The 8,849-nt window shown below is 43.8% G+C and overlaps 1 long non-coding RNA gene across 1 annotated transcript; it reads right to left on the bottom strand.

Annotated features, from left to right (window-relative positions):
* Positions 1 to 1,206: 1,206 nt before the first annotated feature.
* On the bottom strand, positions 1,207 to 2,279 carry LOC110734120. Its single transcript, XR_002513766.1, has 2 exons — positions 1,703 to 2,279; positions 1,207 to 1,448 (listed from the first exon to the last, which is right to left on the bottom strand). It is a non-coding gene; the product is annotated as an uncharacterized LOC110734120 (long non-coding RNA).
* Positions 2,280 to 8,849: the final 6,570 nt, after the last annotated feature.

Here is an 8,849-nt window from a genome sequence, read left to right as displayed (position 1 = left end):
TTAGTGTGTGTAGTGGTTCGGGCGTTGTCTTGGGTGTCACTTTTTTTATTTTTTATTTTATATTTTACATCATATGTATTTATATTCCAATGTTGTGTAAAATAAATGAATTATATTACCTCTGTTTTGGAGTTTTTGGAGTCTCTCGGGAGAGTTACAATTCCAAGAATGGATGCCGACCGTCTGTACCTGCAAAACCATGGAAACTCCGGTTGGGTGGAGTTACGCCTCCGACGATCAAGTTAGTATGTGTACGGACGGAGTTAAAAGTGCGGAATGTAAAGAGTTTCTCTCGAATTCCGAGAGAGAGTATCTGCAATTAATATTGCTCTGGTTTGTGAGAATATTTCTGAATGTGCAATTAATGGGGATCTATCCTTATTTATAGGGTTTGAGGATCAACTCCCCTTTCATGACTTGGACTGCCACGTGTCGTCAGAGAAGAGGTTCTTTCAAAACCTCCCTGAGGCTGACACGTGTCAGCATGCTATTCGTCCACGTGGACCGGGGGTATTTTTACCCTAAACAGACGCCCTTCACAGGTGTCACCATATGAGAAGGCGAAGATTCGTCTCCTTCTCTCTCCTTTTTTTTTTTTTATAAGGCGACAGTTCGCCTTCTTGGGGATTTCTTCTATAAGTAGAAGTCCACCCCCCTCACTTCACACTTTGAGAAATTTTCTTAGAGAGAGGAAAAAGTGCTCTGAGACTGGCTGCCATTTCTTTCATAACCGCCTGCCCCTTCTTCACTCAAACGGCTACCGCTTGGGTACCCATTACTCAAAACTTGTTAGCACCGTCTGAGCATACTTTAATTGCTTCCCTCCGCTTTCAATACACCTACATCCGGTCAACTGTTTAGGGTATCATTAAGCAAGATTCAAAAAAACGCTTGGGTTCTTCAATTTTTGATTGCTTTCAAAGGGGGTACATCCGGACAACTAGGGTTGGCAATCGGATCAGGTCGGGTCGGGTTCGTGTTCGGGTCAGCTGATTTCGGGTCAGCTACCCCCTGACCTGAACCTGATCCATTTAACATTTCGGGTTGAAAACCTCAACCTGAACCTGAATTTTTCGGGTTCAGGTCAACCCGAATATGACCTGATTTGACCCAAAACTTTTTTAGGTCTTAAAAAAGGTTGATTTATTTGGGTTGGATCAACCCAGCCAATCTGATTTATTCATTCAAAAGATTATTTTTTTTCAGTTCATTCAATTGCATTTTAAATTCTCAAGCAAAACAGAGATTCAAACCCAAACAAAATTGTCTAACAAAACTACTTAATAGATTACAAACCAAGTAGTCTACTTAACAAATTACAAATTGAATATCAAAAGCTATAGTGATTTAAATAAAATCTTCAATTCTCTTGGTTATGCCCACCCTCCATAGTGGAATGAATCTTCTCCTCTCTGTAAAGAAAGATGGATTTGAGTAGCCGCAACTTGCTGCCATAAAAAATAACACAAACAATAATTAAGAACAAAATTTCGTATGTAAAACCGTATAAATACAACTATTGATATTAATTAGCATGATAAATTCGTATAAAAACATGCAAAACAACAATTAACAACAGAAATCATAACAAATCAACAACAATTTAACATAAAATAACAACTATTATTAGCATATAAAACTGTACTTTAGCATGACCAAACCGTATTTTTCATAAAACAAATACATATAAAACAACAAATACCTTGAAATGATGAAGTAGATGTTGAGAAGAAGGTGAAGTGTTTAGCAGAAAGTATAGATTGATGAAAATCCAAGGATTAGAGAGGAATTTAGGGGATGAAAAAGATTAGAGAGTAGTTTAGGGATTTAAGAGAGAGAAATTTTTAGAGAGAGAAAGGGTGAGAAGCGGCTGAGTGAAGTGAAAAAGAAAGGAGAAGTTTAGGGTTTTTGGTTTTAATAGGATGGCTCATTTTGATTTGGGCTGTAGGTTTTCTTTGGGTTTTTTTTATATATAAATAGATATTTTTGTTAACTTAAATGAGTTTGGGTTACCTATAATGATCTGATTTTTTTTTTCGGGTTATATGGGTCATTTTCGGGTTAGGATTTCCAACCTTAACCTAACCCATTTAAAAATCAGGTCGGGTTCGTGTCAACCCATTTAAGTTTTCGGGTCGAAAACCTCAACCCTAACCCGCTATTTTCAGGTCGGGTTCGTGTCGTGTTTTCGGGTCGGGTCAGATTTTGCCAGCCCTACGGACAACCTTCTGGGTATCTAGCAAGCAACAAACTGATTTCCGACTGCTGATTCAACTAGTCAACCTTCTTCACTTCTAAAGCTTCTTCAAGGTACCGTCCCTACCCCTTGCAACTCTTTTGAGCTTTTCCGGTTGTATGCTTTGTAAAGAATAATGGACTCACCCAACACACACAACATGGCCTAGGACAGTTGTCAGCCGGTTTCCTGATACAGCTGAGTCTAGGACTGGGGATGCCGTCTGGGGGTGTTTGGACCACCCTTTCTCTTCCACGAATCTGACTGTCTCTGTGCATGTGCAAGACAGGATGGCTCGGATGAAGCGAACGGTTTTTGACCCCGAGACGGCTCCGCAGAAGCGCCGGCTGATATAGAATATTTTGACCCTCCGGGTGCACCCAGTACACCCAGTGAAAATATTTTGGAGGAGTTTGAGGACGTAAGCGGTGATGAAACCGTCCAACAATCAGACTTTGAAGAGTCAATATCCTTAGAACCGGATGCCTTCCGAGAGGATGAGGAGGCGTACAAATGGCCCTCCATTAAGAACCCCACTGAAGCGAGCATGTCCGCCAAGGACATCGTTACTCTGAATGCCACCTTCCCCGCCTTTATTAAGAAATGTCCGGTTGGGGATAGGTGGGAAGTACTAGTGCAACCTGCAGAGGCAACCGTCGTCTAGGATGACGACATTGATAAAGCCGGCCTCCGGTTCCCCCTTCACAACGCCATCAGAGCTATATTGAGAGGCTATGATTTGGGCGTCTGGCAGTTAACACCCAATTCTTGGGTGAACATTTTAGGATATATTGCCGCTTGCGAGATGCAGAACGTAACGCTTAGCTGCGAGGCGTTTGCACATATGCACTACCTTAGCCGTGCCCCAGGTGGCTGGCGAGCGTGGTACACTTTGACCACTCACCCGGAATATATGATGACGCTTGACCAGCCGTCAAAATGGAGCAGTTGGAAAAGCAAATTTTACTTCGCCTCTTCTCCTTCCCTCTACCTGAATCGCCAGCTTCGGCACTATAACAGGGATCCGACTCTTCTAAGGAAGAAGTGCGCCCTTCCTCGCGTCCCGGAGGAGGCATATACACAAATAATAGAGGCGGGGTTGTTTGAGAAAACATCCATGCCCCTAGATGACAGGTCCGAGATTATTGTACCCAAGAATTGGGTACCCCATCCGGAATGGCTTAGGGATGAGGCTTTCCTCTCTACCTGCAGCCTTAGCACCTTTTTCAGCAGACGTATGTAGAGAAGTTAACCGGCTTTTTCCCGTCGTCTGTAATATTCTGAGTTATATTTGATTGAGTGTCTTTTTTTGGAGAAAAAGGACTAGAAATTGTTCCTCCTGAGAAGACACCAACTAAATCTGTTGCCCAGATCCGAAAGGACCAATTAGAAAAGAGAAGGGCCCAAATGGCGGCCAAGGACGATGGGGTAAGCTCCGGCTGAATCTTTTTTATCGTCTGTATAGTTTGATGTTAATTCAGATAGTAACCGGTTATATTCTGTTTCTTTTTCAGGCGGGGAGCAAAAATGTTCCTCGCTCTATCGCAAAGATGTTAAAAAGACCTGATGAGGAGCCTTCCCATGCTCCTTCCAAGACAAGGAGGGTTTCGGCTGTCCTCCCCTCCTCTTCTAAAAGGCCGCCTATATCTGGCAGGCCCACCTCAGCAGGCAAGAGCCTGAAGGACCTTGGCCTAAACACAGGGCCGATTGACCTTGAGGCAGCCTGCTGCAGCAACCGGTTCCAATGCTGCAAGGGGTAGGGTGACCCCTCAGCCTGAAAATGAAGGTATGGCTTTCACATTTGATCCCCCCTGGCCGCTTGGGCCTATATGAGTCAAGTCCCAAGCTACCCAATTAGGGGATTCCTCTAGCAGAATATAGGTGCCGCCTATGCTCGTTACTTAACAAATGACTATGTTGGTGCAGATGCCTCTTCCCGTTAGCCTGACCTCCAACAATATGCAAAGAGGATGCTGAGGACCCTCACACGGTCCGAGAAGGAGGCGGTGCCGGGTGTGCATCAGGTCAATATTGACCTCCTCAATGCCCTGCTTACTGAGGTAATTTGCCGGTTGGGATGTTGAAGCCAAATTGGCTCTCCACCGACTGGCATATAGAATGTACTTTTACCTTTTTGCCGGTTGTACAATAATTGAGTGACTAACTCTTTTCCAGCTGATTTTGCAGGTGATGCTGAGGGTAGACGGCCTCAAGGTTCCCTTGAGGAAGAAGCAGGAGGAGGTAAGGGACGCCAATAGGCGGGCGGCTGATCTCATTGATGTTACTCAGTACAACACATTGATGTATGAAATTAAAACTAAAAGTCGAGAGATGAAACAGGAGGAGCTTATCAAGGAGCTCACTGCGGCTGCGGAGACGGCCAACAAGAAGGCGACTGACTTTGAGCTACAAGTGAAAAACCTCCAGGTTGATGTCAAAGCATTGGGGGATGCTGACATGGAGAACACCCAACAGAGAGCAAACGTCTCCCGGTTGAAGGACAAGTTGGCCCAGACGCTGGCTGATCACAAGGCTAAGCTGGCGGTCGAGCAGGACCGGCTGGTCGCTAAAAATGAGCAGGACTGCAAGACTCGTATGAAGATGGCTTGGTCCCTCATCCACCCAGACTGCGAATGGGAGTTCTTTGAGCTAAGGTATAAGTACGCCATCGAGGTGTACGATGCTCAGGCTCTTGGTCTTGAGAAGCCGGCTCCCTTCGAAGAATGGGCTGGCATTGCAGATTAAGATCAGGAGGAGGAGCAGGCGGAAGAACGAGCGCCGGTTGAGGCTAATCAAGCCCAACCTCAGCAAACTAAAGATGCTCCTCCATCCGGCCAGGGCCAGACGTCTCAACCTCCCCAGCAGCAATGAACCTTGTTTTTTTATTTCCGGCCTGCGTGCCAAGTATTTCATATGTATTCTCTTTCCTCCGCGGACGTAGTTCTGGCTAACAATTACTTGATTACTTTTTTATAGAATTTGCTGACTAAGTCGGTTTTGACTATATTTGCCTTTGATATATTTTGCTTCAATTTTTGCAATTTTCTATCTTTTTGCAAAGTAACTTAGCATATGCGGTTTAACGGATGCATTGGCTTATCCTACCCCTGGATGGTTGTTTGCTTGGTAATTGCCCCCACCCTAAGCAGGCAACCGTCCAATCAAGCATCCGGATGAATAGAAAAACGGTCATTGTCCGTCTTTAAAGAAATTCCTCAAATTATTTTCTAAGTTGGAATAGCAGACGGTTTCGGCAACCTAGATTACTCTATAAACCGACTGTGATTTAGCCCTTAGGGAAATCAGTCTTTGCCGTTTGTTTAATAACAGGCGGCCATTGTCCATGTATAAGTGTCATAACCATGTTATGTTTTAGCTGCTAAGGCTTTGGCCTTGCTTAATTTTGATTTGTAACCGGCTGTAGTGCCTTTGGGCAAAGACCGTTTATATTTGACCAAGATATCAGTTACCATTTGTGTTGGCCCTTCTTAGAGATTATGACCTCAGGGAAGGTGTCTTTCGATGCCCGACCCTCATCCACTGAGTTGACCTCCAGCCTTCTGATGAAGTCCTTGGTGCCCCGGATGGTAGGACCCACTCCAGCAAAACCGCCTGCTATAGTATAGATCTGGTCTTCATCAGTGTCAGAGCTAATAGCAAGCTGGTCTGACTTTTTGGACGGCTGTCCATTGTTTGTTTTGAGGGTCACCTTGGATTTCAGAATGTAGGACTTCAGTACCTCTTTGTCAGCCAAAGGGTCCAACGACCGCCTGAGGCTATATAACTCGTTGGTGTCATGACCTATATCCTCATGGAAGTGACAATAGTTGTCCTTGTCCCGACTTTTGACATGACTTTTTATTGCAGCCGGTTTCTCAATAGTCACTCAGTCTCTGATTTCCATGAGGATAGAGTAACAATCCTTGTTGAACTCGTACTTGGGGACGTACGTTTCAACTATTTCTTCTTCTTCTGGGATGGCTGACCAAAATTGTCCGCCACCCCGACCTCTTTCCTTTTCTTGCTCTCTTCTTATTTAGCCGGCTGAGCTGACCGACTCTCTTTTTTGTCAGACTTTTTAGGGTCCTACGGCTGCTTGATGGAGCAGAGATCCGTAGCCTGTATATAGGCTTCGGCTTCCATCAAAGCTTCTTAGAGGGTAGAAACCCTCTTTCTGACCAGGTCAAACTTAAAGGTCGACCCGTCCTTCAGACTCTTGAGGAAGTCTGTGTAGGCAACTTCGTCAGACAACCCTTGAATCTGAATTCTCATCAAATTGAACCGCCTGACATAGGACCTTAGCCTTTCTCTATCTCCCTGCTGAATAGCTCCCAAGTTGATACTTTTCTTTTTGGCGGGGATATTCATAGAGAAGTTGGACGCGAACAAGTATACAAGCGTCTTAAAATTGTTGATGCATCCGGCTAGCAGATTGCCAAACCATCGTTGGGCTATACCCTTCAATGTCGCCGGGAAGCATCGGCACCATGCAGCGTCATCCAAACCCTGTAAATACATGAGGTTGGTGTATGCCATTAGATGGTTTTTCGGGTTGGTGGTACCGTCATAGGTACCAACCAACACATTCTTAACCTTGGCTGGCTGAGCAGCCTCGGTTATCTCCCTGGGAAGAACGCCGACGGCTGTTCCCCAAGGTTTAGCAGCCGGAGCTGCCAGTCCATTGGTTGGACATTCAATGTCGCCTGACCCCCCAAAAGGGCCGGTTGCATGTATGGTGATCCATATGGCATGTATGGTTGTTGGGGCACATACGAAGCCGACTGGATAATCTGAGGGCCAGTTCGTGCGGACATGTCGTGTGACTGACTCTCTCGGTTTGTTTCCGAATACCTCATTGAAGTATTCGGGAAACTATCTGGGTAGGTCGACGTTGAAGCCGACTCAGACAATTGTTGACTTCTCTTATGCTGGATTAACATCCGGGCATACGAGTAAGTCTTTTTTGATCCATCCGGCTGAACTTGCCGGATGACCTTCCTTTTCCCTGCTTTAGGGAAACAGAATTTTGATAGATTAATCATGGGCCTATCAGTCCCCTTTGGCTTAGGGTGAGGAGTAGGCACACGATCCTTCACTTACTTCTTCCCTGAGGGAGAAGGCTTCTTGGCCGACTGACCCTTGTTGGTGCCAGTCGTCTTCTTGTTTATTAGGTCCTTGATTTCCCCTTTGAAACTTGTCATGAATTTCATGAGCTCGTCTCTAGTAACAGGGACATCATCCTCCACCGCCTGGGCTGCCCAGCCGGCTTAACAGTTGGGCTGCTAGGACCAACTTTGTCTTCTCCCCGTTCCCTTGTTTCCTTGGAACAGGTGCGTCTTGTTCTGAGTGACCTGTAATGTTTCGGGGTTTTTGGAGTCCCTCGGGAGAGTTACAATTCCAAGAATGGATGCCGACCGTCTATACCTGCAAAACCACAGAAACTCCGGTTGGGTGGAGTTCCGCCTCTGACAATCAAGTTAGTATGTGTACGGACGGAGTTAAAAGTGCGGAATATAAAGAGTTTCTCTCGGATTCCGAGAGAGAGTATCTGCAATTAATATTGCTTTGGTTTGTGAGAATATTTCTGAATGTGCAATTAATAGGGATCTCTCCCTATTTATAGGGTTTGAGGATCAACTCCCCTTTCATGACTTGGACTGCCACGTGTCGTCAGAGATGAGGTTCTTTTAGAACCTCTCCGAGGCTGACACATGTCAGCATGCTTTTGGTCCACGTGGACTGGGGGTATTTTTACCCTAAACAACCTCTAATTTACTTAATAAATGAAAGGAATATATAATATTACGTGAAATTTGAAACATTAATAAAAGTTGGTTGAGATGGTAAATGTATTACCTATATGTATTGGAGGTTATGGCTTTCAATTTTTTTTCAAAGCATATTTTATTTTGTTAAATGAAGTGGCTAGCTTACGTGGTGCATATACTTTGGATGGTGATGTGACATGGCACACATAGTTTGAAAAGTGACACGTGGCACCGTTCTTTTAAAAGGAACGCCTTTTAATATATAATATAGATGTCACTTAATTTGTAAGTTTCATACTTTTTTTTTTCTTTCTTTATGGTAAAATAAAAAATCATTAGTAAGCCCTCTGTATCATGAGCGGTATTCTTAGTGATGTCACTTGCTTCCTTCGTATTTTGTTAGTTGTTCCACTTTTCTTTTGCAGTCATATTTTATTAGTTGCTCTACTTCTTTTTTAGAAACCTTTAATAATATTTTACTATTATCCTCTCCACTAGTAGTCCATTCGTATCATATTTTAATATTTTTCATATCCTTTCTCCTTCCAAATTATACTCATTTTTACTTTTTTAGAATTTTTTTTTCTTCAACTAATCCTACTTCCATCATATTTTATTACTTTCTATTATTTCTTTTAAACTTTGCACATAGAGAAATGGAACAAGTATTAAAAATACGGAGGGAGTAATTTGTAAGTTTGGTACTCCTTTTGATACGGCTATACCAAAAGTTAACGAACATCCACATGGCATCATCCAATTGGATAGCAACAACAAAAACTGCACCCTGATTGGTCGAATTCAATGAAGAACACGTCGATTAGAATACCCAGTTGAATATTGAC

Source organism: Chenopodium quinoa, unplaced genomic scaffold (genome assembly GCF_001683475.1).
Source record: "Chenopodium quinoa cultivar QQ74 unplaced genomic scaffold, ASM168347v1, whole genome shotgun sequence".
NCBI lineage: Eukaryota > Viridiplantae > Streptophyta > Magnoliopsida > Caryophyllales > Amaranthaceae > Chenopodium > Chenopodium quinoa.
Note: the sequence above shows the minus strand (reverse complement) of the source record. Positions and strands in the feature narration are given on the sequence as shown.